This window comes from Ochlerotatus camptorhynchus, unplaced genomic scaffold (genome assembly GCF_037179485.1).
Source record: "Ochlerotatus camptorhynchus isolate MF236.1 unplaced genomic scaffold, CSIRO-AGI_Acam_v1.1 ptg000386l, whole genome shotgun sequence".
In the NCBI taxonomy this organism is placed as follows: domain Eukaryota; kingdom Metazoa; phylum Arthropoda; class Insecta; order Diptera; family Culicidae; genus Ochlerotatus; species Ochlerotatus camptorhynchus.
In genome coordinates this window covers 100080-121444 of record NW_027040873.1, presented here as the reverse complement: position 1 = coordinate 121444, position 21365 = coordinate 100080, and the positions used below count along the sequence as shown (strand labels likewise).

Below are 21365 nucleotides of genomic sequence, written 5' to 3'. Positions count from 1 at the left end.
CCGTCCAAGATTTCCATTGTCCCAATGCCAACTCGAAAGGGTACTCTGACGCACTAAATGGTAAAATTCATCGTGTGAAATTTGCCTGTCATAAAATTCGCCTTCCTGCGCGCCCACCTTTGCAAGAGAGTCCGCCTTCTCATTGCCTGGGATTGAGCAATGTGAGGGGACCCATACAAAGGTAATCATATATGATCCTTCAACCAGCACACACATCTGCTCCCTTACCTTTGAAAGGAAATAAGATGAGTGCCTACCTTGTTTCATCGACCGAATAGCCTCAATCGAACTGAGACTATCCGTGAAGATGAAGTAATGGTCTGTGGGCATGTTGGAAATCATCCCCAATGCGAAGTTGATTGCTGCCAGCTCAGCAACAAAAACGGAACAAGGTTCCTGAAGTTTGCGGAAGGCGCTAGAGTTTTCATTGAAGACACCGAAGCCAGTGGATCCATTGAGACGGGACCCGTCTGTAAAATATCTTTTCATGCAATTGACTTGTTGGTACTTTTCAGTAAAAATACGCGGAATAATAATAGGTCGAAGTTGATCGGGAATCCCATGAGTTGCTTGTTTCATGGTCAGATCATATTCAATTGAGGAACTGCGATTGGTGAAGTGAACACGGTCTGGAGTATAACAAGGAAGACACATATCTGATGATATGTAGTGGTGGTAGATTCTCATAAATCGAGATTGTGTGTTCAGCCCAAGAATTTCTTCAAAATTAGCAATTATAAGTGTGTTCGTCACTCCGCATTTGATTAGTATTCTGAGAGAGAGCTCCCAGAAACGGTTCTGGAGGGGTGTTACTCCTGCCAGAACCTCGAGACTCATGTTATGCGTTGAGTGCATACAGCCTAGAGCAATACGCAGACAACGATATTGAATTCGTTCCAATTTTATTAGGTGACTTTTTCTTGCCGAGAGAAAGCAGAAAGAGCCGTACTCTAGAACAGAGAGAATTGTTGTTTTATAAAGCGTTATGAGGTCTCCCGGATGAGCACTCCACCATGGGCAAATACGTAATATGGGCATTCCAAGTGCACTTTGAATCAAACCAGACCCCAAGGTACTTGAAAGACAATGATTGGGTAATGTTTCTGCCCAAAAGATTAAGCTGCATTTGGGCTGGGTACCGCTTTCGAGTAAACACTACCAGTTCAGTTTTCTGCGGCGAGAATTCGATCCCTGGATTCATAGCCCAAGAAGACAAGTTATCTAAGGAATTTTTCAATGGTCCTTGCAAGTCCACGGCATGTGGACCTCTTACGGAAACCACACCGTCATCTGCAAGTTGTCTTAGCGTGCATTGTTCTGCCAAACAGTTGTCGATATCTTTGACATAAAAGTTATAAAGAAGAGGGCTGAGACATGAGCCTTGGGGCAGGCCCATGTAACTAATTCTGGAAGTTGTCAGTTGTCCAAGAGAAAAGTTCATTTGCTTTTCTGACAACAAATTGTACAAGAAATTATTTAAAATTCCAGAAAGTCCACATCTGTGCAGATTGTCTGACAGAATTTCAATGGAAACTGAATCAAAAGCCCCCTTAATATCCAAGAATACTGAAGCCAATTGCTCCTTGTGTGCAAAGGCCAGTTGAATATCTGTGGAAAGCAGCGCTAGACAATCGTTTGTTCCTTTGCTCTTGCGGAACCCAAATTGTGTATTTGATAGCAAGTTATTTGATTCGACCCAGTGATCGAGTCTCCGAAGGATCATTTTCTCCAACAATTTCCTAATGCACGAAAGCATAGCAATCGGACGGTATGAGTTATGGTCAGACGCTGATTTGCCAGGTTTTTTAATGGCTATTACTTTGACCTATCTCCATTCAGGCGGTACAATATTGTTTTCTAGCAAGGAATTGAATAAATCTAGCAAGCGTCTTTTAGCGATATCTGGGAGATTTTTCAGAAGATTGAATTTAATCATATCGCTTCCCGGTGAGGAGTTGTTCGATGAAAGAAGAGCCATAGAGAAATTCAGCATTGAGAATGGTCTATCCAGAGAGCCGCCGCTAGGAGACGCTTCTCGAAGAATATTTTGTGCTGGAACTGAGTCCGGACAGACCTTTTTAGCGAAAACGAATGTCCATCGGTTGGAGTATTCTTCACTCTCATTGAAAGATGAGCGGTTATGCATGTTGCGAGCCACCCTCCACAAGGTGTTCATTGAGGTTTCTCGTGAGAGTCCCTCGACGATATTGCGCCAATAACCGCGCGATTAATTGTTTCAGCTTTGTCTCAAGCTTTGAATATTCCTCGAAGTAAGTGGAGGTTTTGTGTCTACGAAAAGCTTTGAAAGCATCCGATTTTTCTACATACAATTTTGTGCATTCTTCGTCCCAACCAGGTGTGGCTGGTCTCCTTTTAAAGGGTGCACTTGGAACTTTTCTTTTTTGTGCTTCCAGTGAGCTTTCGTAAATCAAATCGGCTAGGAATCGATATCCTTCCAATGGTGGAAGCCCATCTATTGATTCGACACCGATTGTCACCGCCGTTGCATATTTCTGCCAGTCGATGTTCCTTGTAAGATCAAATGGAACCCGAGCTGGTTCTGCAGAGTGAGGGCCACACTTTATTGAAATGATGATTGGCAAATGATCGCTACCATGGGGATCATTGATAACCTTCCACTGACAATCCAATGATAGCGATCTTGAACACAAAGATAGGTCGAGTCGGCTTTCTCGAGCCGGAGGTTTTGCTATACGTGTCGCTTCACCAGTGTTCAAAATAGTCAAATTGAAATCGTCACATAAATCGTAAAAAATAGCCGCTCTATTGTCGTCATATAGATCGCCCCACCCAGTACCATGGGAGTTCATATCACCCAGAATTAATACTGGGGATGGAAGAATCGAAACTAGATTCCAGAGTTGACTACGGCTAATGGAGGTTCTTGGTGGAACGTATACTGAAGCTATGCAAAGATCTTTGTTCTTCACATTTATTTGGCAAGCAACGATTTCGACGCCGGATAGAGCAGGAAGGGACATTTTGTAGAAAGGGTAGCACTTTTTGATCCCTAAAAGTACTCCTCCATAAGAATCGTCTCTATCCAGGCGTATAATGTTAAAATCGTGGAAGTTGAGTTCTTTATCGGAAGAAAGCCATGTTTCACAGAGAGCAAATATATCACAATCAGAATTGTGAAGTAAAAATTTGAACGAGTCTAGTTTAGGCACTAGACTACGGTAGTTCCACTGTAGCACCGTGATCATATCTTCAACCTCGTTCGACGAATTATCCATCGAAAGATATGATTGATGCAAGGAGGGGCCATGAAACAGTCAATTGCTTAAGATATGATTCTAACGTTGGAAGCAAGGCAGAAACTAAGCTTCTAAGAGGGTCTTGTATGTTGAACATATTTAATATGAATTCCACAATGTCCGAAAAAGCTAGCAAACCTCGTTCGGACTTGGATTTCTTTTGAGAAGTTTGAGGAGCAGCATTATTATTTTTCTTATCTTTTTTGGGCAATGGCGGAAAATTCTTGCTGCATCCAGGGATTGGATCAACAGGAGCCTTTGGTTTTGTTTTTTCATCCCCATTACCCTGGGAATTTGGCAATCGTCTGGAGGTGACTTTAGTTTGATTACGGCGCACTTTCGGGGAGGGGCATTTTCTTTTTGAGGAACCGTCTATTTTTGAAGGTGCGTGTACCACCGTAGAATCACCTTCATCGGATGAGTCAGAGTCCGATTATTCAACTGACAAAACCGAAAATTGGTTTGCATCTTGGACGGCTGATGCAGCCTTCAACATTTGAGCATATGTCTGCTTGGAGCGTCCAGAGATTGAACGCTGCACTTTATCGGAGTGCTGTTTGTACATCGGGCACTCCTGCAAGGGGTGAAGATTCTCGCCACAGTAAGCGCATTTTACTGATTCTTTGTGGCAAGAATCCTCTTTGTGGTTTTCACCACATTTGCCACAACGAGTTTTGTTGCCGCAATGGCTGGCCGAGTGTCCCAGCCTTTTGCAGTTGGTACAATTATATACCCTCTGTACAAACAGTCGCACCGGAAAAAAAGCACCATCAATTTTAACAAAGTTTGGGAGAACTGAACCTGCGAAAGTCACCCGGAACGAGTCTGAATGTTTATAAACTTTTTTACCGTCTAGCAAAGATGCTGAATGCAGTTGCCTTGCATCCAGTATCTTCACTAGCGCGGTAGCGAATGTCGAGTTTTTAAAAGTTCCCGAGGCATGTTTCAAGTCCTCGACAGTCAGACTCGCGTCGGAGACCACGCCTTCTATCTCCACATCTCGAGAAGGGATGTAGATGTTATACTCAACACTAAAAAGCTCGTGTTCAGCAATTTTATTTGCCACATCATAAGTCGGTGCTTCTACACGCAGTTTGTCGAATCTTTCTTTGTGTACCAAGATTCCCGGATACTTACGCAGCAAATCTCTCGTTATGTCGAGAGTTTCATAGTATCTGGTTCGCGTAACGTAGGCATCGGAAGATGCCATAAGTGTTGCGCAAAAGCGGTGCGCAACCACTTAAGAAGGAAAAAAAAATTAAAACCTTCACTAATTAATTAATTTTAATTACTAGTAATTAAATTTTTTGTCCGACGTACGAACAAATAAAAAAAAAAAAAAAAATCGAAACAAAAAAAAAACTTATATCTACTTGCAAAAAGTTGTCTCACTATGACCCATACTCCCCTACCAGGGGTGAGAGACAGAGTCACGCGCCACGAGGCAAAATTAAACTACAATAGGGAGGCAATGGACTTGCAAAATGTATTGTCTAATACTTATGCCGGTTGTAAACAACCTATCAGCCGTTGCAGCTAGATGGTCCGTTTGCTGCTGCTGGTGGTGATCGTTGGTGTTGGTGGGTCGGCACGATGATGAAAAAATGGCTTAACGACCGGATGGATTACCGGGGTGAATTAAAGCTGGATGGCAACTCCAAGGGGCTCGGCCCATGGAATTCCACTTCCTCTGTTGCACACTGGTCACTTGGGGCACCCAATTGGGGGGTGAAAAAACCGCTCGGGCGGAAAAAAAAAACACCGAAAAAACTAGATGCCGCGCGACTGAGACCGGGACGTTGTTAACCGACTGAGTGTTCAACTAGGAATGACCAGAATAGGGTTGAAAACTTTCAATTGATTCGTAGTATTGCCAATAATTAATTAATTAATTTATCTTTATTAGGGAGGCTTTCAGCCTTGGGCTGGTTCGCCTCCATATGAGTATTGCCAATAAACGCATTGCACTCTTTCAACGTTTTATCCACATGTTCAATCCTCAACTGCCTGTATGGACCATTAGTATTTTTTCCGTCATCCGATTGTCATAGTTCTCTTTGTCCAAAATCACTACATCATTACCGTTGTCCGCTTTTGTATAGAATACCGGCTTTGTTTTAAGGCTCAAAACACAGTCAATCAAATAGGATTCTTCTTGTTTTTGAAATATTCTTCAATCATCATCATTAGTATACACATACATTCACACACAAGCTATTCGAAAATTTAAAGCAAGTATTTCATGATTTTACATCGTATATTTTCTGGGTAAAACACTATCACTGCATTCACTTACTTGTGTTCTTCGTAGCATTCAACAATTTCACGTAATCGAATACACAAAATGAATAAAAACTGGAGGTCAAATCTCTTGGTGAACAAAATAAAACACCAAGAAAATCACTCCGACTCCACTTCTTTGCTAGGGAACGTAAAAGAATCATTGAACAAGCGTTGCCAGATGTATTACGTCTAGCAGTCAACATAAGTTTATTAAAACATGCAAATATTAAGTTTCAACCAATAACATAGATGAGTGGATGATTTCAATGGTGAATGAATATCAAACACTGAATAAATAAAACTAAAAGGAACTTTTTTGGAACATAAACGTTCCATTTGCAAAGGTTAAAAAAAATTGAATTAAACACAAAAAGGGAAGATGGCAGCATTGCATGTAGCCAGTTATTGGCTTTCCCGCTCAGGGGTGTAAACAAAATGCCGTACAGCGTTGTCTGGCAGTGTGAATGTTTTGTCTACGACATTCTTATACGCTTGCATGTGTGACGTCACATTTGCTGTTGTATTGAAAATTAAAAGAATAAAAGAGATGGTAGATTTTGCTCACCATACCAGTTGATATTTATGATTCATTGACTGTTTTGGCACGTCGACGCACACTACCAACGAATTTTACCAATACTTTTAGAAAGTGATGATTTAGGAATACAAGAAGAAGAAGCAAAAGCAAATCGAGTGATGGTTAGTTGCCTCTTAAGGTCTTTGAGAATTCGAATTTCCTCTTTTTCGGTTTTCTAAGTCCATGTCCCTTTCTGTTTTGTATTGCCTCGGAAATAATATTCCTGGCAGTCTCGTGTAATTGAATAGGAAGTGAGTGAGTGTGAGTGCAGCAGTGGATACCTGCTGATTTTTAGTACCTATTGATTAGTATATAACTCGTAGATAAAATATGGATTCTTCAGTGGTGTTGAGTAATTGGCACTGATAAAGTCTGCACGTTGTAGACGAAATGCGCGTATCTATCAAAAGATAAGCAATTATAACGGAATTAAAAGGAAATAAACCAACACACTCAAAGCTCTTCATAAAGGGATTCCGTTAAGAGGTTCGACAAATTTAAAACATAGAGTTTTAACAGTCTGATTTTTGTCGACGGCTGAAAAAATTAACAAGGTTTACTTTTGACCGATCTGGGTTTTCATGCTTCGTCAAACGAGGTGAAATTGATCATTGAATTGAAGTTGATAACTACACTGTTCAATTTTCGTTTCTAAACAATCAATTTTAATTTTTATTTTCTTTATTTGTTTTCCGTCGCTCTTGTTTTTCGCACTGAGTACTAATCCTACTGACGCCAGGGGGGCAGCTCCTAAACATGGGCCATACCTATCGACCCATCAACTCATAAACCGGGGACCAACGACTTTACTGCCCTTCCAAAGGAAGGCGTGATTAGAGATGTTATGTCTCAGAAAATCCCGGCGGTGAACAATCAATTTTCATGATATTGTTACAAGATAATTTGATCAGTATTTCATAAAGTAGTTCAAAATACTGCTTTTCAAACATTTTACCTTTAAAAAAAATGTATTCTACCGCTATAAATGTACACATTTGTTCAAGTGATAAAACATGCAACTTTTACCTGTGCTTTAACAGCCAATCATAATCAGCATTTATTCTAGTGCTTTGTTCGTGACAATGTCTTAGTATCACAGTATTAATGTATGTTTAATATCACAGTATTAATATTTTTCTACAACGCAGTATTAGTATTTCTATCGATTGTTGAGTTGAAAAATTACGAAGACTGTTTTTTTCCCTTGATTTGTTTTCCGTCGATCTTGTTTTCCGTGCTGAGCACCAATGCTACCGACGCCAGGGAGGCAGCTCCCACACCTGGACCCTACCTATCGACCCATCAACTCATGAACCGGGGACCAACGGCTTTACTTCCCTTCCGAAGGAAGGCGTGATCAGAGATGTTATGCCTCAGAAAATCCCGGCGGCGCCGACTGGGATTGAACCCAGGCCTGCTGGGGTGTTTTAAAATAACTGCTTATAATTGTTTTAAAATAACTGTTTCATGGCCAACTAGTTTTATTGCGCTTACTTATATAGCAATATAAGGATTTATTTTTGGGTTTTATAAGGGCAATTCATATTGCTATTTTTATACTTCAAGGCAATCATAAAACCTTTCATAAGTGAAAATGGCATAAGCATCATTTGGTTTTTTTATTAGCTTTATAGGGGTTTTGTAAATAGCTATGAGAATGGTTCAGCAGTCGTCCCGGCCCTGCGTGTGGGAGTAGTGCAGGGGTCTTCCAACTCGACAGCATAGGCAAGTCAACTTCTGTTATCGATTCAACGACTCCTGATCCGCTCATTGCTTCCAGCCAATATTCGCCTGCACCATCAAGGCATCCTTCGCAAGTTGCTCAGATTCTAGGACGTATTGAAACTATACCTGCTCCTTCAGACTTGCTGCTGTATTATCAGAACGTCGGTGGTATCAACTGTGATGTCGACGGTTTTCGTGTAGCTACACAGCTAAAAAAAAGTAGTGTAAATTTCCGTTACTATGATGCACATAAATGGAGCGTCATATATCATACAATTTTAGATTATAGATCGTGTAAATTTATGAGACATGTCATGCAATATCCCATATATTGTATGCAACTGTCCACTTTTGTTTGCAACATTTCTTGCAAGTTGCTAGTTTACGTGAAAAGGAAGTTTACATGTATGAATATTTGCATGCATGGATGTTTATGTACATCGCCAGTAAAATGCAGAATTTTTTGGTGTGTACCTCGGATCTTTGCTACGACATCATTATTCTCACGGAGACATGGTTGGATTCACGCACGCTCTCTCGTCAGGTGTTCGGCGACGATTATGAAGTTTTCCGTTGCGATAGGAATGCTGCTAATAGTCGGAAAGTTAAAGGTGGAGGTGTTTTAGTGGGTATAAATTCTAGGTTTAGAGCGAGGTTACTAGAAAATAATGCTTGGACATGCTTAGAGCAGGTGTAAACGTCGATTAAACTGGGCGATCGTACCTTGTTTCTCTGTGCGGTTTATTTTCCTCCCGACCGTATACGGGAGCGTGACCTCATTGAAACCCATAGCCAATCGGTTTTCACTGTTCTGGATTCCGCCAAAGCAACCGATGAAGTTATTGTGTTTGGTGACTTCAATCTCCCGGGGATTTCATGGAAAAAAAAAACTCGCAACGGCTTCCTCTATCCTGACATGGATCACTCTGTCATCCATTCCTACGCTTCGCTCCTTCTGGACAATTACAGCTCAGTCACTCTTTCTCAAATCAACCATGTTATTAACCAGAAGAACCGCAGTTTGGATCTTTGTTTTGTAAGCACCCAGGACATGGCTCCTTTCTTATGCGAGGCGCCCACTCCTCTGGTGAGACTGGATCGTCACCACCCGCCGCTACTGGTGACGTTAAGTACTAAGCTGATGCATGATTTTAATATTTCACCTGCCACCGTTTCCTACGATTTTCGCAACGCCGACCATGGTAGTATCGCCGAGGTACTCTCCAATTTAGATTGGGACGATTTATTGGACACCGTTGATATTGAGTCCGCCGCTCAAAATATTTCAAATGTCTTGGCATATATCATTGACAGACATGTTCCGAAAAAGATTCATCATCATACGACCCATCCACCATGGAGCTAATTTCGTCGACTGAAATCCAGAAAGAGAGCCGCTCTTAGGAAGTTCACCAAGCACCGCACAATATCCCTTCAACGTGACTATGTCAGGATCAATCACGCATACAAACGAGTTGCGAAACGGTGCTTTCTTCAGTATCGACGTGGATTGCAGAGAAAGGTTAAGTCACGTCCCAAGCAGTTTTGGAGGTTTGTCAACGAACAACGCCATGAAGCTGGTCTGCCGTCGTCTATGACACATAATGGTACCGTGGCCTCATCTACGCAAGATATCTGTCAGCTGTTCTCTGAAAAATTTGCTAGTGTCTTCACGGACGAGAGACTGAGTGACGACCATGTCTGACTGGCTGCCAGTTACGTACCACTCTCTGGCCAAACCATGAGCAGAATTGACATCAATCCCGAGATGTTTTTCAGGGCTTCCTCGAAACTCAAGTCGTTGTACAATCCGGGTCCTGACGGAATTCCATCGGCGTTCCTCAAAACGCACTTGGACAGTTTGTTGTCTCCACTGCTGCACGTTTTTCAACAGTCTGTGGACGTCGGAGTTTTCCCATCCTGTTGGAAGCTAGCGCACATATTTCCAGTACATAAAAAAGGCAACAAACAGGACGTTGGCAACTACCATGGCATTACTTCGCTTAGCGCTGTTGCTAAATTGTTCGAACTTGTTGTTATGGAACCGTTACTCGCTCACTGTAAGCCGTATATTATTATCGACCAGCATGGTTTCATGGCTCCACTGCCACTAACTTGCTGTGCCTTACTTCCTACATCTCTAACAGTATGTCGGATCGTGCTCAGACGGATGTCATTTAAACTGACTTATCTGCTGCCTTCGATAAATTGAATCACCGCATATCAATCGCTAAACTGGACAGGCTTGGTATCCACAGCTGCCTTTTGCAATGGTTTCAGTCGTACCTCACCGATCGCTATCTTACTGTTACGTCAGTCCCGTACGTTCACTGCCACATCCGGCATACCTCAGGGTAGTCACCTGGCACCGCTGATTTTCCTGATTTATTTCAACGACGTGAATCTGGTAACTGAGGGACCACGATTATATTACGCAGATGGCCTTAAACTCTACCTCCGAATTCACTCAATTGAAGACTGTTGCTTCCTTCAACGTCAGCTGAATGCTTTTGCTGATTGGTGTATTCTGAATCGTATGGAGGTTAACCCGTCCAAATGCTCGGTTATCTCTTTTTCGCGCAAGAAAGAGACTATTATGTTCAAGTATGTTTTGTTAGGCACTGAAATTGAGCGCGTCAGCCAAATTAAGGAACTAGGCGTGATTCTGGATACAAAACTCTCTTTCAAGCAGCACATCTCGCACGCCGTCGACAAAGCTTCCAGAATTCTAGGGTTCACCTTCAGTTAGATTTGAAGGAGATTTGTCGTCAGTAGTCAATGTAACATCTGGTGTGCCACAAGGTTCCCATCTTGGGACCATTACTGTTTATTCTATTTGTTAATGATGTAGAGCACATATTGAATATTCTGAATGTATCAATATATGCAGACGACATGAAACTTTTCCTGGAAATTTGTCAAACGTCTGATCTTGTACTATTTCAACAAGAAATTGATAACTTTTACACTTGGTGCTCAAAAAGTTTATTAAAGCTTAATGTGAAGAAATGTAATTCCATTTCATTTACAAAAAAGAAAATTATTAGCCAAGAACATGTAACAATAGGAAAAAACAGAGTTGAAAGGTGCAATCAAGTTAGAGATTTAGGTGTTATACTAGATTCAAAATTAAGCTTTGTTGAACATTATAATAACATTATCTACAAGGCAAGCAACATGCTAGGGTTTATTAAAAGGTTTAGCTTTCATTTAAATGATCCATACACAATCAAAACATTATATGTTGCATATGTTAGGCCCCTCCTTGAGTACTGTAGTATAGTCTGGGCTCCATATCAAGATACTCATATAAACCGCATTGAATCAGTTCAAAAACAGTTTCTATTATTTGCTCTAAGAAAGTTAGGCTGGACGAGTTTACCCTTACCATATTATGAGTCGCGATGTATGTTGATCAATTTGGATGCCCTTGAAAACCGAAGGCAGTTTGCAATGATAGCTTTTATAAACGCTGTTGTAGCACAAACAGTGAATGCCACAGAGATTTTAGAAAATCTAAATTTTTATGCTCCCACTCGTTCCTTAAGAAACAGAAATATGTTTTATATTCACAACCAAAGAACAAACTATGCCAGGAACGCGCCTTTAAATAGAATGATGTCTTGTTATAATAAACATTATGAAACAATTGATTTGACAATGAACAAAAAATGCTCTTAAAAAACGTTTCTTTTCGAGGTTAGTCAGAGATTGAAAATTTAAATAGATGTTAAGTGTTGTAAGTGGTCTACATTTGATTGACGACGAATAAATAGATTGCCAAAGACTTCACGGATATCTACTGTCTTAAATCGTTGTACTGCTCCTTGTCTCGCTCCATATTAGAATACTGCTCGGTTGTCTGGACTCCTCACTACAACAACGGTGTCGAAAGAGTTGAGTCTGTTCAGCGACGGTTCCTAAGATATGCGCTACGTTAACTGCCGTGGACGGATCCCTTCCGATTGCCTAGCTACGAAAGTCGTTTGCAACTGATCCATCTGGAGCGCCTGTCGGTCCGAAGAGATACAGCAAGGGCATTGCTGCTAATTGCAGATATTTTGCAAGGATGCACCGATGACTCTGTCCTTCTTGAGCAAATTGACATCAATGTTCAACCCCGAGCTCTACAGAATAATTCAATGCTGCGCCTGCCCATACAGCGAACTAATTATAGCATTTTCGGTGCAATCGGTGGTTTACAGAGACTCTTCAATAGGGTCTCCGCACTATTTGATTTTGACCTGACTCGCCAGCTGCTTCGCCGGAGGTTTAGTTCATTTTTTTCTAGATCAGTTTAGTTTGTTTAGCAATGTTCCTTTTTTTTTACGAGATAACTATCTATGTACTTATTGATGTTTTGTTTTAGTACTTTTCATGTTTAGTTTAAGTTACATCATTGGGGCAAATAACGCCTGTTGATGTTCAGTCATATAAAAAAAATAAAAATAAATGGTGCATGACTTGCATTGTATATGACAGTCTTAAAGCTGTAGGTAATGGTTGAAGCTGCAATAAAACCTTTATAAATTTTGAATATAGCCAAGCAGCTCTAGATTTGTTACTAGGGAAGTCGTTGGTCCCCGGTTCATGAGTTGATGGGTAAATAGGTAGGGTCCAGGTGTGGGAGCTGCCTGCCTGACGTCGGTGGCATTGATGCTCGGCACGGAAAACAAGATCGATGAAAAACAAATCATGGAAAAAAATATAGGCATTTTTAACTGTTTTACGACAAAATATACAACTTTTTCGCAAACCACAAGTTTAATTGAAAGTTTAACACCAGATTCTTCTTCAGTGAACACACATCAAGTATTCATCATTCAAATAGTATAAATGCTAACTTCTGAATATTGCATTGCATAAAAATTTGCATGGTCAACTTCAACCCAGAATTGAAAAATTTAAATTTTAATCGAATTTTAATTCTAATAAATAAACCAATGATACAATTTAAAAACTAAATTCCTACTTTACATTATAAAGGCGTTTGCTAATACAGAATTAAAAGGTATTTATTTTTTCTTGTTTGTGCTAAACATATGGTTGGAAAAGTATTCGGTTTATCGGTAAAAATTGATCAACTTCCCTCCGTTAAACAATAATTAGAACCTAGCATTTATACTTGTTTTGTGGTCACTGATGAAGAATCTGGTGTTAAATTTCATCAAAGGTCATGTATTTCGAAAAAACTTCATATTTTGGTGCAAAATAGTTAAATACGCTTAATGTTGGCAATTAACATTAGTTTTTCAAATCAAATAATCTCTCTGTTTATACATACTCTTTAGTATGACGTGCTTGACATAGATGGCCCACAGCGACTCACGAAGAGCTACTGATTCCGATCAATAGTGGTGCGGCTTCTTCCTCCTTCTATGGATGCTCACGTGGGCTGCAGATCACTGCTTGCAGGCAGCCTTTCGTTGTGTACTGGAGAACACCACCACTCACCACGCGGTGATTGTATAAACACCGTTTGGTGAGACCGGATAGAATTCAACTTTGAAATCTGTGTTAGGGAGATTGCTTTTATCAGGCAATCGGTGATAATTTTAATTATCATAGCAACAGTTGAACATTCGTGCAATTTTCAATAGTGACATTTTGAAAAATGATAAAGTCTTAATTTTAACAGATTCGTAGAAAAAATTCCTGTCGATTGGCGTATTAAGAACATTCCCGTCGGATAGGGGAAGTCTTACCATACCTGATGGTAATGTTGATTTGCGTGGGCGAGCCTTGACTTTCAATACATCATTGAAAGAAGTCATTGTTTACAAAAGCTGTTACGCCCTAATTTCAGCTATATCTTGATATGGGAACTTACATCCGATTGTTTACCTTTACAAATACTCTTTTACAAATTTATGGTAGACCTTAAAAAGACCGTTTTGTCGTGATGGTTGAGTAATGCTGAGCTATTAGGGTGTTAAACACATATGAGGCTGGTGAGCTGTATGTTGTTTGGAATGAGGGTGACGCGTTCGGTATAGATGGTCCACAGCGACTCACGAAGAGCTACTGATTTCGATCAATAGCGATGCGGCTTCTTCCTCCTTGTATGGATGCTCATGTGGGTTGCAGCTCGCTACTTGCAGGCAGCCTTTCGTCGTGTACTTGAGAACAATGTTGAACGCCACGCGCCGAAAGCACTGCTGCTGCTGCTGATGCTGATGCCGATGACCGGACACCACCACACACGGTGATTAGAACTGAATACGATCAGCGGTTGTGGGCAGCCTTGTTGGCTAGCTGTTTGTGGGGAGCCTTTCGTTGGGAGCTGGAGAACACCACCACTCACATCGCGGTGATTGAATGAACACCATTTGGTGAGACCGGATGGAATTCAACTTTGAAATCTGCTTAAGGGAAATCGCTTTTAGAAGGCAATCGGTGATAGGTTTAATTATCACAGCAACAGTTGCACATTCGTGCAAATTTTCAATAGTGACTTTTTTTAAAAGTTTAAAGTCTTAAGATCGATTGGTGAAAAAAAAATATTGAAATTGGTCAAGGGGCAGCTGAGTTATTCAAAATCTTTCATAATTTTGATACATGTTCCATTTTCAGTTTTCACTATGTGTACCCCCATATAGAAATCACAGACGTAGCCCTACGAAAAAAAACGCTCCATTGAATTTTATACCGTGATCTTTACGATATGTAAGAAATGTACATGTAGGCATGAGAAATTTCTGTAGATATTGAAATAAGGCACACTTTAAATCATGAAAATTCTCTATTAGAAAAGTGATGTTCCTAATGTTCCGTTCAGAAATGTTACCTGTTAAATGCAGCTGTAGTCCCTTAATTAAAGCATTTTATTTTTTGTTTTTTTAAACTCTTTATTTGTTCTAAATTCAAAATAAATTACATTACATTTTACCCTCCAGCTCCAGCTACTACAGTAACTAACCAGCCTTAAAAGTTATTATATATAGGGAAATGGCACAAATGATGGCCTATGGATCTAAGATTGGTCCCATCGCTAAAAATCTGCTATTTATCAATTTTATCTAGATGAACGCGTCATTGCGACAGTACAATTGGATATTTTTGGTCGTTATTGAAATTTAGTCGATTGCTGAATTTATTTATGGGCCTAAATTAGGAGCATTAAGGCCGATATTACCTGCATTTCCACTATCTTAGTGTTTTTACATTGTTCCTGCCTTGGCAATTCAATATTTTAAACAGGTTTTTTAAACCTGCATTTCAGTATAACAATTGACATCTTAAAACTAAAAACTAACACTAAATCTTATGTAAGTACAAAGAGAATTAATCGTTGCAGTTGAGGATTGCTACGATATTTGCCTAAAGTTATTAATTTATTAATTATTTTGTTGGACATTTGTTCTAAAGCATCAACATTCGAAATTTTATTTACCTCGGTAGTATGACAATATTTTAAATTTGTCGAACCTTTTAAAGGAATCCCTTTATGAAGAGCTTTGAGTGTGTTGGTTTATTTCCTTTTAATTCCGTTATAATTGCTTATCTTTTGACAGATACGCGTATTTCGTCTTCTGCTTGCAGACTTCATCAGGGTCAAGTACTCAGCACCACTATGAAATTCGAACTGGTTTCTGTTTTAGATATAAATTCCCTTCAGAGTTTACAGTTGCTTCAATACGATATAAATGTCGAAAAACTCAGGTATCCACCTCGCCTTTTTCTCCACCTAAAATATCCATATATATTACAAGCAATCAAGAGTTACTCGAGTTACTCTCCGGAGATTGCAGTATTCGAGTGTCTGTTCACCATGGAGGTGCGGCTCAAAATGGCATCTGTTCTCCATGTTAGGAGCGGCTGATCAACGTCCTGGTGCCTCCGTGGGACTCTTAACAGTACTGTGCACGATAGTCCCCCGGCGAGACAAAGTACAGTAAGCAAGCAATTTAAATTCGGACCGGATCAATCGGCATAGCCTCTAGCAACGGAAACGGACTAACGATTGGAAACTCGGAACATGGAACTGCAAGTCTCTCAATTTCTTGGGAAGTACCCGCATTCTTTCCGATTTATTGAGGGTTCGCAAGCTCGACATCGTAGCGCTGCAGGAGCTTTGCTGGAAGGTATCGTCGGTACATACGTATAGGGATGGTTATACCATCTACCAGAGCTTCGGCAATACACATGAGCTGGGTACAGCTTTCATCTTGATGGGCGAAATGCAGAAGCACGTGATTGGGTGGTGGCCAATCGATAGCAGCATGTGCAAGTTAAGGATCAAAGGCCGTTTCTTCAATTTCAGCATAATCAACGTGCACAGCCCTCACTTAGCAAGATGACGATAAAGACATTTTTTACGCGCAGCTGGAACGGGAATATGACAGCTGCCCAAGTCATGACGTCAAAATCGTCATCGGAGATCTTAACGCTCAGTCCGAGTAGCACACTTTCATCACAATAAGTTATAGCAACTTGTTTATGACCGAAATAAGTCTTATACTCATCGATTTCGCCACCTCTAAGAACATGGCCATATGTAGTACCTACTTCCAGCATAGCCTCCCATATCGGTACACCTGGAGATCACCGCAGCAGACAAAATCGCAAATCGACCACGTTTTGATCGACGGAAGGCACTTCTCGGACATTATCGACGTCAAGACCTATCGCGGAGCAAATATCGATTAGGACCACGACCTTCTAATGGTCAACGTGCGCCAAAAACTTTCCGTTGCCAACAACATTCGGTACCGACGCCCGCCACGGTACAATCTGGAGTGACTGAAGCTGCCCGAAGTCACAACTGAGTACGTGCAATGCCTCTCGACGCAGCGTTACCGGATGCTGCAGCAAGGAACCCGTCATAATGTGGAGCGATATAAACAGACGCGAAGACAGCAAACCCATCTTTCCGGGATAAGATGCGCCGCCTGGAAGAGCTGGAGTGCACAGAAATGGAGCAGCTGTATCGTTTTCAAGAAACAACTTAACGGATGAACGTGAGGTGATTCAAAGATGGAAGCAGCACTACGATGAACATCCGAACGGTGCAGAGGTGGAGGACCAAAGCGGCAGGAGGAATAGCTTCGTCAGTACAGCGGATGAGGGGGACATGCCAGCTCCCACGATATGTGAAGATAAGGATGCTATCCGACAGCTTAAGAACAACAAAGCAGCTGGGAAAGATGGTATCGGAGCGGAACTAATCAAAATGGGCCCGGATAAGTTGGCCACTTGTCTGCACCAACTGATAGTCAGGATCTGGGATACAGAACAGCTACCGGAGGAGTGGAAAGAGGGAGTAATATGCCTAGTATATAAAAAAGGTGACAAACTAGAATGTGAGAACTATCGAGCGATCACTTTTCTTAACGCGGCCTACAAAGTGCTTTCTCAAATCATCTTTCACCGTTTATCGCCGCTAGCAAGCAGATTTGTGGGAATTTATCAAGCCGGTTTTGTGGACGGACGATCGACAACGGACCAAATCTTTACGTTGCGGCAGATCCTCCAAAAGTGTCGTGAATATCAAGTCCCTACGCACATTTCAAGGCCGCTTATGATACTATTGACCGTGAAGAGCTATGGAAGATTATGGAAAGAACGGTTTTCCCGGGAAGCTGACCAGACTGATCAGGGCTACTATGGATGGTGCACAGTGCTGCGTAAAGATTTCGGGTGCGTTATCGGACTCGTTTGAAACTCGCAAAGGACTTCGCCAAGGCGATGGTCTTTCCTGCCTCCTGTTCAACATTGCGCTAGAAGGTGTTATAAAACGTGCGGGCTTTAGCATGCGGGGCACGATCTTGACTAAGTCCAGTCAGTTCATCTACTTCGCTGACGATGTGGACATTGTCGGAAGAACATTTCAGGCCGTGGCGGAGCAGTACACCAGGCTGAAACGTGAAGCAGAGAAGATTGGATTAAAGGTGAATACGTCGAAGACAAAGTTACTGTTAGCTGGAGGAACCGAGCAGGATAGGGCTCGCATAGGCAGAAGCGTGACAATAGACGGAGATGAGTTCAAGGTGGTGGATGAATTTGTGTACCTCGGATCATTGGTGACGTCGGATAAAAACTGCAGCAGAGAAATTCGTCGGCGTATTATTGCCGGAAGTCGTGCTTACTACGGACTCCACAAGACCCCGAGATCGGGTAAACTTCACCTCCGTACTAAATGTACCATGTACAAGACGCTGATAAGACCGGTAGTTCTCTACGGGCACGAGACGTGGACGATGCTGGAGGAGGACCTACAAGCACTGGGTGTTTTCGAACGATGAGTGCTTAGGACCATCTTTGGCGGGGTATGTGAGAACGGTGTATGGAAGCGAAGGATGAATCACGAGCTGGCGCAACTCTATGGTGAACCCTGTATCCAAAAAGTTGCGAAAGCTGGACGGGTACGATGGGCGGGACACGTTTTAAGAATGCCGGACAAAAATCCAGCAAAAATGGTGTTTGCCTCGAATCTGGCCGGCACAAGACGAAGAGGAGCACAGCGAGCAAGGTGGTTACACCAAGTGGAGCAGGATCTTGGAAGTGTGGGACGGTCAAGAAATTGGAGACCAGTATCCACGGACCGAGTGAATTAGCGTAACATTGTGATGCAGGTGCAATCCTGAAGGATAAGTAAGTAAGTAAGTAATGTGCCATTAAAAGTTATGGACCGCGGTTCACAATTACTAGGATTTAATAAAGATTTCAAAATTTTCAATTACTCTTTGATGTTGCTGATGGCGTTGAACATTGTTCTCCAGTACACAAGCAGCGAGCTGCAGCCCACATGATCATCCATAGAAGGAAGAAGAAGCCGCACCGCTATTGATCGGAATCAGTAGCTATTCGTGAGTTTTTGTGGGCCATCTATATCAAGCGCGTCATACTAAAGAGTACAAACAGAGAGAACCCTGCTCAAATTCCTATTCCTACACAAAACAAAAGCTCCTGCTGCAGTTAACAAATAAGATTTATTATATAAGACCACGTAGCCCTACGTCGCCATTGCGTACAACCCCATAGGGCTGACCCTTGCAGTTTCTTTTTTTTATTCATTTCTTATACGAGCATAGCTTTTTTAGTTGTCAAATCATTAAAAACTTTAAGGATTTTGCCAAAAATATTATATTAACAATATGGTCCATTCATTCCTTTTCTAAACATTGCAATATTGCTGCACGCACTATCCATCGTTGAAGAAGCTCAGCAACAATCATTAAATTACAATCAAGGGGCGTGAATATTGCACTTTTGAAAAAAAAAAAAAAAATATCAAATTATTTCCCTAACAAGCAAAAATATTTTCTACATTACATGAAAAAAATTAGTCTGAAATGTCACTGTTGCCATCAAATAAAAGAATATGCTGAAATTCACACATTTAAAATATTATACACATTTCCATTTGCTTAACCCCTCGTGAAGATAATTAAATAATTAAAATGGTAGCCTTTTTGGGCACGGAGGCGCTTTTATCGCCAGCTAAGCGAAATAGTGGATCATGTTGTTAATACAATATTTTTGAATATGCACAAGTTATTGCCATGTACAACATATGTTCTGAGCTAGCCAAATTTTCTTGGACTTCGGATGATATGTTCTACTGGATCGAAATACGTTCAAACAGGGGAAGGTCCATTAATTAGGTCACGCAAATTTGGCTTAATTTCCCCCTCCCCCTTTTCTCAAGTTTTTTGAACGGATCATTGATTTGTTTTGTAAAACTCGTTACAGTTTTAAAAACATCTTCTCCCCCTAAAAGCGTGACATAATTTATGGAATTTGGGGATTCTGTATGACATACCGTTCGCGGGACAGATCAGATCAATATCCTGATTATATTAGGCGTAACATTTGAAAACGGCGTACAAACAAATAGGTGTTACAATTAAACTATTGGAACAGTGGATGTACTTGAGATGATTAACTTGACTAGTGTTGTGATGCATTATTGTTGTCGATGGTTTCAATTTAATGCCATTTTAACACAATATTTTTTAAAAGAAGATTCGCCCTAATTAAATGTTGACACCAATGAATAGATAAACATCACCCACATTATTAGGAGATTGCATTGACTCAAATATGACTTAGTTGACTTTACCCATAAGATGGGTATATGCACTATTTCACGATTATGGGTATTATTATTCATATTATTGGGTGAACTAAAATAAGCATGTACCTCATACCGAAATGCCTACCTGTACTGAAAATGTTTGTACTAAAAGCAACCAATGTATGCTGAAACCGGGTGTACATTATGTGGGGTGACAATATTAGACGATGCCAAAATGTATTGTTTTTGTATTTTACCTGCATTATGTTTCGAAAATGTATACTATTCCTATTTTTTTCTTAACGTTTTAAAAAATCTGTTCAGCATTTTCAAAACACGCATTTTTATGTATTTTGTATCATTTCTGTAAAGGCCTCTCAAAATATGTACATCCGGCGGCTTTGGTCCGGTGGTTGCTGCATTGATTACTTTCTATAGCTCGTCAACGAAGTTGGTTTTGTTTATTGAAGCTGTACCCAACTAACATTTTCAGCTTTATAAGCCAACTTTTCCAGCGTTGTGCTGTAAAGTAGCTGAAACAAAGCTGCAGATACAGCTACAAGCAGATGCTAGCAAAATAGTTTTGGAGAGCGTTTACTCATATTTTTCACAACCATTATTCAATTTGTCAGTCGCCTTGAATAACATCACCCACTAAACGTTAATGTCACTTCGATGCAAATATTAATCAACTTTCAACTTTTAGCTTCAAAGCAAAGCTAATAAAGCGAACATATTACTTATTTGATGGCTTCTACACAACCAACCACTTTTGCTGAATAACATAAACATCAAAAGTGCTTTTTCAACAACTAAACAACCTGTTCTCAATTAATAAACTGTGTTAGCACTACTTTGGAAGCTATTTTACAGTCCACTAGGTTTATTTTTAGACTGGTGTCCGATCACGGACACTGGAGATGGTGTGGCAATCCTCGGCTCGGAGGATTCCAGCTGATTTGGCCAATTCCCCCTGTGGGAATGCCAACAGGAACACAACGAAAAGCTCGACTGAAATCCAACTCAACTCATAGCCCTGAAAAGGACTGTTTTGGCTTCGGCTTGTCCAAAGAGGAACAACGAGAATGAATTAAAACTTTCAACGGCGCTATATTTCGGTGTTTGCTTTACAAAGCTTGTGGACTGTATGCTTGCGACGCGTAGTAGTAGTAAAATTTACGTTTATTTTCTGGGTTTTATGTTTCAACATTTTGATTTAACATTTCAATTGGTTAGCCTTTGGCTCTTCATCTTTGTTCTAGTTAATTGGTTATTCTAATGTGATGATTGCGTTTAGCGCTAATTTACAGGATACCCTTTGTGGGATTGTTTTGGTTTGAATTTAAAAATTTGATAACCTACCTACTTGAGCACCTAACTACTTAAACTAGGTTGCCAAATCACGAATGAACTGGTGGTTTGATCGCAGACAGGCGACTCTGAACCTTTCCAGCGTGGAAGTCTTTCGCTCCTCGAGTGTTTG

At 40.8% G+C, this 21365-nt stretch overlaps 1 protein-coding gene across 1 annotated transcript in view; it reads left to right on the top strand.

Moving 5' to 3' along the window:
- The window catches only part of uif (sushi, von Willebrand factor type A, EGF and pentraxin domain-containing protein uif), a 71902-nt gene extending 51844 nt beyond the window's left edge, over window positions 1-20058 (top strand). The window contains exon 24 of the mRNA XM_065233054.1: window positions 20049-20058. The gene's annotated coding sequence lies outside the window, so the exon portion shown is untranslated. The remainder of the gene's footprint in view (window positions 1-20048) is intronic.
- Window positions 20059-21365: the final 1307 nt, after the last annotated feature.